At 36.0% G+C, this 8,655-nt stretch overlaps 1 pseudogene; it reads left to right on the top strand.

The window, feature by feature from the left end:
- Window positions 1–8,239: 8,239 nt before the first annotated feature.
- LOC119867235 lies at window positions 8,240–8,346 on the top strand (annotated as a pseudogene).
- The last annotated feature ends 309 nt before the right edge of the window (window positions 8,347–8,655 follow it).

Here is an 8,655-nt window from a genome sequence, read left to right as displayed (position 1 = left end):
GGATAGTTTTATGGCTCTGATATCCACTTGTACTTAGCAAGTATGAGCTAAATTATTAACTTTTTACTTGATGACAGAAAACAAATTCTAACAAAGAATAATAATAGATTAGAGATGCACATGTAAAATTGAGGAGTAGAGGGGAATGAAATATTATGATGTATGCAACCTATTCTTCAATATGTATTTGTAAAGAGCACAAGAGATTGATGATGCAAATGTAGCAAAATGTTAACGACTGGTGAATCTGGATAAAGGATATTTTGGAATTATTTCCTCACCAAGAGAATCAAGATCACCTTATAGTCTGATAAGTGGCCAAACATTTATTATTTCAACTTGAATTTTTTCTTGCTGAGATTGAACACCTATCTGCTCGTATACTTTGGTTGTTTATTCACTTGTGAAGACCTTATTGTTTGACTTTTCACATTTTTCTATTGGGTTGATCTTTACCTTTTTAATTTGTAAGAATATTTAAATATTAAGGATATTAATCTGTGATACATATTGCCAATATTTTCCCCTTGCTTTTAATATACTGTTGAGCTTTATTTATAGTGTTTTTCATAGAGAAGTTTTACATTGCTGTGTAGTTAAATCAGTTCATATTCACACTTAAAATTTCTGGCCTTATTACTGTACTTAAAAAGTCCTCCCTGTCCTCAAATTGCATATATATTCTCCAAATGTCCTCCTGAACTTTTTATAGCTGTATTTTACTGTGAAGTTTTTAATTTATATGCAATTTTAACTTATGCATGATGTTAAGTACACAGCATATATAATCCAAATTTTTGGTGAATTAATTTTTTGGCGAATTAAAATTAACTTAGTTTTGTAAATTTAAAAATATGTCTTGTAATTTTACAATGGAAGGATCAGACTGTGTTTGAAATATATTTATAATGAAAATTCTTAAAAAATAATATAATTGGAAAACAAAAAATACACCTGGTGTCTGATTAGTTACCTACTTTGTGGAACAAATGCATGGCCATCTACCTGAAAGACATTCTATGCATTCTAAGCATTACTGGGGGCAGAAGTGCAATGTTTTCTCCCTAACTCAAAATTCTCAACTTTGAATGTACATTAGAATCACCTGTTTTTTAAAATGCTGTTGCCAGTCCCCAGAGATTCTGATTTCATTGGTCTGGACCTACCTATGTGGGATTTTAAAATCTTCCCAGGTGATATAATGCACAGCTGAGGTTGAGACTCCTGCATTAGAGCTTCTTAATGATGTCTGATACTATTTGCTTAAAGCTTAGCTGTGATTCAAGTAAAATTATGTATCTAAATTTTAGTTCTAAAACCCTTCCATCTCTGGCCTCTAATCTTAACTGAGTATAGCCCAGAGAAACCACTAGGACTTTGGCACTAATTTGGATATAATCTTTACTTTCTTCTGGGTGCATTGTGTAGACAATGGATTTAAGAGATTTGAAGTAGTGATGTATCTAAAAAGTTTTCAGAATTAATTTCTCACGAGAAAGCAAATTTACCTTAGCATTTATCTTAGAAATATATGAATTTATCTTAAAATAATAACTATAGACACTTTAGAAATACAACTTTCTACTATGATTTCTTTGCAGATTCAAAATCAGAGACTTCTATAAAGAGCTTTAAAAAGTGAAACTTTGGCACAGATGTGTTCAGGTTTCATTTTCTTTTTTATATAAAGTCACATAACCTAAAATTGTGAATTTTAGAGGGATTTTTATTTTCTGTATTTGTCAAGAGCTTTTTTTACAATGAATGCATATTACTTTTATCATCAAAAGTCATGTTAATTTTTAAAATTTACATTTATATGATGTGATTACAACTCTTAAAAAATATGCAGAAGGAAATGCATTTGTTATTAGTTTTTACCTCCAGACAGTTGGGACTATGAGCAATTAATTTTTTCCCTTTTGCTATGTTTTTATATTTTCCAAGTTTTCTGCCATAATCCTATATTACTTCTATAAAGGAAAAATACACACTTAAACTAATTAAAAATTCATAGTAGGCTCATATAAATCACCCAAGTACTCTCAATAACTTTTATTTTATAAAACCAATTCAAGCATTTAAGTAGTATTGTTTTTAAAAAAGGATTTTATTTTATATTTTTTATTTGATTTAAATTCTTCACAATTTAAATAATCATTTCAGAAAGAAATTTTTCTTTCTTTTTTAAAAAGATTTTATTTATTTATTTATTTATTTATTTATTTATTTACTTACTTACTTACTTATTTTATTTATTTATTTATTTATTTGAGAGAGCACTAACAGTGGAGAGGGGCAGAAGTAGAGGGAGAAGCAGGAGGAAAGGGGAGTAGAGGGAGAGGGAGAAGCAGGGGGGTGGGGGAGCCGGACATGAGGATCTGGATCACAGGACCCCGAGATCATGACCCAGGCCCAAGGCAAAAGCTTAACCCACTGACCCACCTACGTTCCATGAAACTTTGTTTTTTTATCTTGATATTTTTATGTAAGGAGATATAACCATGAGCCCTCTGGTATTTTTTTTCTCCTTTCTGGTTTTTTTTTTTTTTTTTCCTCCTCTCCTTCAAGCCTCTTTTTCAAAGAGGGGCTGCTATTGCAGAAGTCAGGTATCAACTGGGTCCTAGCTGTAGGCAACAGCCTCACACACCTGAGCCTGCCCCCCCACCTCCTGCACTGCCTGCCTCATGAGGTGGTCAGGACCAGATGTTTTCCATGGTGTCTGGTCTTTTTTTTTTTTTTTTTTTAAGATTTATTTGTTTTGTTCATGAGAGACACATACACAGAGAGAGAGGTAGAACATAGGTAGAGGAAGAAGCAGGCTCCCCACAGGGAGCCCCATGCGGCACTGGATCCCAGGACCCCAGGATCACTCCCTGAGCTGAAGGCAGGCGCTCAACCGCTGAGCCACCCAGGCATCCAGTGTGTTGTTTTGTGATGTGCACTCTCAGCCTAGGGAGGAGACAGGTCCACTTGTATGCTCTGTGCTCACTGGGGTGGCTGTCAAGGTAGCTTGTGGTCCTCCATTCTCTTAGTCTCTTTGTCCATTTATCATTTCATCCCATTCTGAGGAAGAAGGGAGGAAGCATGAAGCCTCATTTGGGTCTATGTCCAAAACATATTTGCTAGTCCATCCTGACCAAGGTGTCCTGTAGGTTGAGATTTACTGTGGCTCTAGTAATAGGGCTGTCACTGTTATCTCCATGTATGTAGCGATGGTTTGTGTTAATGGGTTATTGGAGCAAAATCTAGAAGGGGAGTAGAACCAGAATAGAGGAAGAGTAAATTGTTGGTACCCCTATTTCTCATACCTTCTCCTAGAAGCAACTCATGGGTGACATCCAGCAAATATTTATGGGGAGTCTACCATATGTAAAACACTTTGGAGTGGACAAAGTCCTCAAAGAGTTCACAATCTAAGTGTGCATAAATGCCTGTGGGGATGAGCATGCTTGTCTCTATGTATATGTTCAAACCTGCACTCAACTAATTACAATCCAATGTTGTAAGTGGTAGGAGAAATATTAGCAAAGAGCAATGAGAAGAGAGAGAAGGGGACATTTGACTCCTCCACTTCTTAGTTTATACCAGACTTCCATTTTTAGTAGATTTGACAAGTGTGCTTGACAGCCTGTTGTAGACGTACCTGCTAACACATCAAAAGATTTTTGTCTCAGTCTGTTCTGCAACTAACTGGGATACCTTTTGTCTATGGGCCTCATTTTTCCTATTTTGGTGACAAAGGATATTGAGTTAGCTTTCCATGATTCTCTGTAAAATGCTGTGATTTATTCCTTTCAGGAGATGAACAACTAATTGTAATTAGCAATTCACTACCAATCACAGCACACACTATCTTTGAGTCAAAAGACACCTTAGAAGTTGTCTGGTACACAAAGGAAACCAGCACCCAGAAGGATGGGAATTTTATCCAAGGTCAGAGCCATCCTTGGTCCTCAGGTTTCCTCATGTTGGTGCAGCTCTTGTAGACTAGGAGAACAGAATTCTGTTAAGAGTTGCTAGACTAGTGGGCACCTGGGTGGGGCAGTTGGTTGAGCATCCAACTCTTGGTTTCAGCTCAGGTTGTGACCTCAGTGTCCTGAGATGGAGCCCTGCATTGCGCTCCACACTTGGCACAGTGTTTGTTGAGACTCTCTCTGCCCCTCTCCACTGTGTGCTTTCCCACTGTCTCTAAAATAAATAAATACATCTTTAAAAAAAGTGCTGGACTGAATACCCAATAAGAATTTGACTCAACACAATGAGCATAAAACAAATAATGCAATTCAAGGGATTTCAGGTGAGATACATTCCCTTGAGCAATCAACTGGACATTCTTGGCAGCAGGTAGTAAATGTGATTGGGGAAATATCTGTGAATACCATTCTTTCTGTGCCCTAGAAATGTCACCCTTCTTAGGAATGTGATTAACTGGATGTTTAGAAACATTAAAAAAAAGCATGTGAAATAGACTGTTAAGATACTGAAAAATTTCCTCTATTCACTTTAGAACAAATAGCATGTTTACAGCAGATTAAGTAAAAGGTATACTGTTGGGTTTTGGTGAGCTTGGTGTTCTCTCTTGATTTTATCAGTAACTTTCAGATGAATTTAAGTACAAAGTCAATAAGTGTGAATTGCTCTAAGCAGTGTGTCATGCTGGAAAAAATAAAGGAACAGAGCCAGCAAATTAAGTTCTGGTTTAAATGGATTAATTCTAGCAAAGATCAATTTGTTTAAATATTAAGTGAGTCCAAGCACAAATTCACTCATGTGCCCTCTGACTTTGCTCTCAGTTGGCCTCCTCCTTGTCCCCATCCAAGAACAGCATGGACAGCTGTGATAGAAAACAGGGTGTGTCTCTGGCTATGGGGCTCAAATGCCACATGCTAGATTCTCTCTCATCATGGCATTTGAGGTTGAGATCCACATATTGGCTTTATTCCCTAGGCAGCTGGGAGGTTGTGTGGGGTCACAGTGCTTCTCACATGGGTGCTCAGCTTCACCTTCCCAGTGGCCTCATTTCCTCCTATGGTAGAAGTGATGTATCTCCATTCCCTTTTAGGATTCCTCAGAATTTTCTAAATGATGAGGAGGGGTTTTACCTAGGGTTGATGCTGTATTTGGAGGATGGCTTCTATGGGGAAAGGCACTTAACATAACCATCACCTTCACAGAAGATTTTTCTGTTATTGGGTTTTAGGAAACTTACTTGCCTGTGGGGAGATTTTTGTGTATTCATACATGCACAAATGAGTGCACACACACTGTGTGTGTTTTCCTCTGCTTCTTTTTACTTTTCACATGTAGTCATTCATTTCTTACTTGACAAAGTTACACTGAGTGCCTGCCCTGTGCCAGGCATTATCTCTTTATTGACAAGATGTATGTTTGGTCATGTGACTTAGCAATCTGGTAGGAGTACTTTGGAGTAGTTCCTCTGAGATAATTAACTTTAAATAAAAATAAGGCAGTCAATCATATGAAAAGATTCTTAATATCACTCACTGTCAGAGAAGTACAAAACTACAATGAGATAGCATCTGAAACCTGTTAGAAAGGCTAAAATCAACAACACAAGAAATGACAGGTGTTGGTGAGGATGTGGAGAAAAAGGAATCCTTGTGCACTGTTGGTGGGAATGCAAACTGGTACAGTCATTCTTGAAAATAGTGTACAGGTTCTTCAGAAAGTTAAAGATAGAACTACTATATGATCCAGCAATTGCACTACTAGGTATTTACCTGAAGACTACAAAAATATTAATTCAAAGAGATACATGCACTCCAGTGTTTATAGCAGCATTATCTGCAATAGCCAAATTGTCCAACAACTGATCAATGGATAAAGAAGAAGTGATATATATACATGATTACTTAGCCATAAAAAAATGAAATCTTGCCATGTGGATGGAGCTAGAAAGTATAATGCTAAGTGAAATAAGTCAGAGAAAGACAAAGACAAATTTCACTCATATGGAATTTATTTTTTAGATGTTATATATTTTGAGAGAGTGAGAGTGAGCAGGAGGTCAGGGGGAGGGGCGGAGGGAGAGGGAGAGTTACCAAGCAGACTCCACACTGAGAATAGAGCCCAAAGGACCCTGAGATCATGACCTGAGTCAAAACCAAGAGTTGGACACTTAACTGACTGAGCCATGCAGATGCCCCTTATTCATGTGGAATTTAAGAAACTAAACAAATGAGCATAGGGAAAAAGAGGGATGCAAACCAAGAAACAGACCCTTAACTACAGAGAACAAACTGATGGTTACCAGAGGGGAGGTGGGTGGGGGATGGGTTAAATAGGTGATGGGAATTAAGGAGGGCACTTATGATAAGCACCAGGTGTTGTATGTAAGTGTTGAATCACTAAATCGTACATCTGAAACTAGTATTACACTGTGTTAACTAACTGGAATTAAAAACTTAAATATATAAGCCAGTCACCAAGAAATAATAGTTTTAGAAAGACATAAGGGAAATGGGAAATTTATAATATCCAAGTACTATTCCCAGCATCAGTTTTCTTAGTTGTTTGATCACGAGTTAATTAATGTAGTTGATCTTTTCCTCAGAGTGAAGGGGTGTTTTGGTTTTGGAAATAGAACATGATTCCTGTGGTGCAAGAATGATTCAAACCATACCAATCCTTTCAGATAAATGCTGAGTCTATTATAAATATTTTTTTCAAATCCGGAAGACCTTATAATTTCATACATGAATTATCATTGATACATTTAAAAATGATTTCTAACTTTTAATTTGATTCTATGCTTTTGGTATACCTCTCTGTAAGTGGGGAGATAAAAAATTATGGTTCTCTCCATAAATTTAAAAATCTTCAATTTATAGCTGTAATTTCTGCCTTTGTCTTTTAATCCCTAGGCCAATATAATTCAGATTTGACTACTCTCCCAGGGGCTATATTTTCTACTCTAGGCACTTATTTTTTCTTAAATGGTGAATCATGAGACCAGTTGTTCTGGATGAAGACTCAGATGTGGACAAAGATTATTATGTATCTAATATATGCGACACATGAAACATTCCACATGGAAGTTTGTCCTAAAGCCCCATAATTGTACTACATTACTAGTTTAACACATATTTGAGTAAAGAGAAATGTTTGACATTATTAAAAAGACAAGCTTGATGGGAAGTGATGGAAAGTCTCATCTTGAAGAGACACAGTGGTGGGCCAACTCCAAATATTCTCAAGAGGAATTTTAAAGGAAAAGCCTTAGTAAATCTGTATGTATACATTAAAAAATGGGCTGAAAAGAAACTAGTTAGGGAAGGTAGAACTATGAAATTATCATTTAAGACAGTACTAAGTACTAAGGGCAGTACCCACGCATGCCTAAATTCAATAATTATGTCAAATAAACATCTACTTAGTAATTGTCAGGGAAAAACTGTCCTGTCAAGGCTTCTTATGTTTTTCTTCCTGTGTTGGAAATATGTAGTATGTTGGATAAAAATTAATTTGCTAACAATGGGCAAGATAGGGACTTGAAATGTTAAACTAAGCATCCTTTGGAGAATCATTTTATCTTATTTCCAGTTTTTAAACAGAACGTATGCTTTGGACTCTTGAATGTTCTTGACATGAACTGCTGAGGCTGATATAGAATCCTTACCTGTGAGGTGCTGAATTCCAGACGGAATTCTGAGTAGTTTAAGTGTGGCTTTGTTGGAGGAAAGGAAACATTCTAAGGGAATAACATTCTAAAGCTAATTTTCCTTTTAATAAACAAGGCAGTCTGAAGGAGAGCCTACCAGAGGTAGCACACCTGATGGCAGGGGTTTTAGGTTATAAGAAAACTGAATGTAATGCTCTTCATCTAAAGGTCAGTGGAAATCTTACTAAGTCTCTTTTGAAATTACAACTTTAGGCCTTAGAGATTGGGACTAGCTGGGATTGCAGAAGGATCAACATACTTTTGGCTACAGATTCACTACATCATCCTTAGAAGAAGAAGAAAAAAAAAAGGTAAAAAGAAATGGCTAGTTCAAAGCCCAAATTCCTATTATATGGATGTAAGATGTCCAGGTTGCTACAAGATTACCACAGTTTTCAGCCATGCTCAGATGGTGCTTCAACATTGTTGTGTCAGCCAACAGAAGAGGCCAGACTCACAGAAGGGTGTTCACCTAGAAGAAAGGATCACTAGATTATCCACATGACCTCTTGAACTTGTGTAATATCACAGAACGCCCTATCAGTTCAGTAATTCATCGCTTCTTGGCCTTTTGGCTAAGATCAAGTGTAGTATCAGTTCAGTAATTCAATTACTCTACCAAGATAAGGTAATTATGCTTAATTTTGTAAGGTATACACACTGATCTCCTATTTTGGAGTCAGATTTTCAATAAAGTTTTGATTATGGGCAATAAATAAAGATAGTAAATTACAATTTAGAAACCAAATTGTAACTTAAAAATGAGGGAAATTGCATAAATTTACTGCCTGTTCAAATAAATTATTATCAGTTTTTCTGTGTCTGTTATCTGTTTTACATAAATAATAAATACTATAATAAATACTATAATACTATAATTACAGATAAGAGTTTATATATTTTTCTATTAATATTGTGGCAAACATGTCCCTTTTAATGAGTATGTCATGATCTCATAATAATTTCTTAAC

This window comes from Canis lupus, chromosome 32 (genome assembly GCF_011100685.1).
Source record: "Canis lupus familiaris isolate Mischka breed German Shepherd chromosome 32, alternate assembly UU_Cfam_GSD_1.0, whole genome shotgun sequence".
Taxonomy (NCBI): Eukaryota; Metazoa; Chordata; class Mammalia; order Carnivora; family Canidae; genus Canis; species Canis lupus.
Note: the sequence above shows the minus strand (reverse complement) of the source record. Positions and strands in the feature narration are given on the sequence as shown.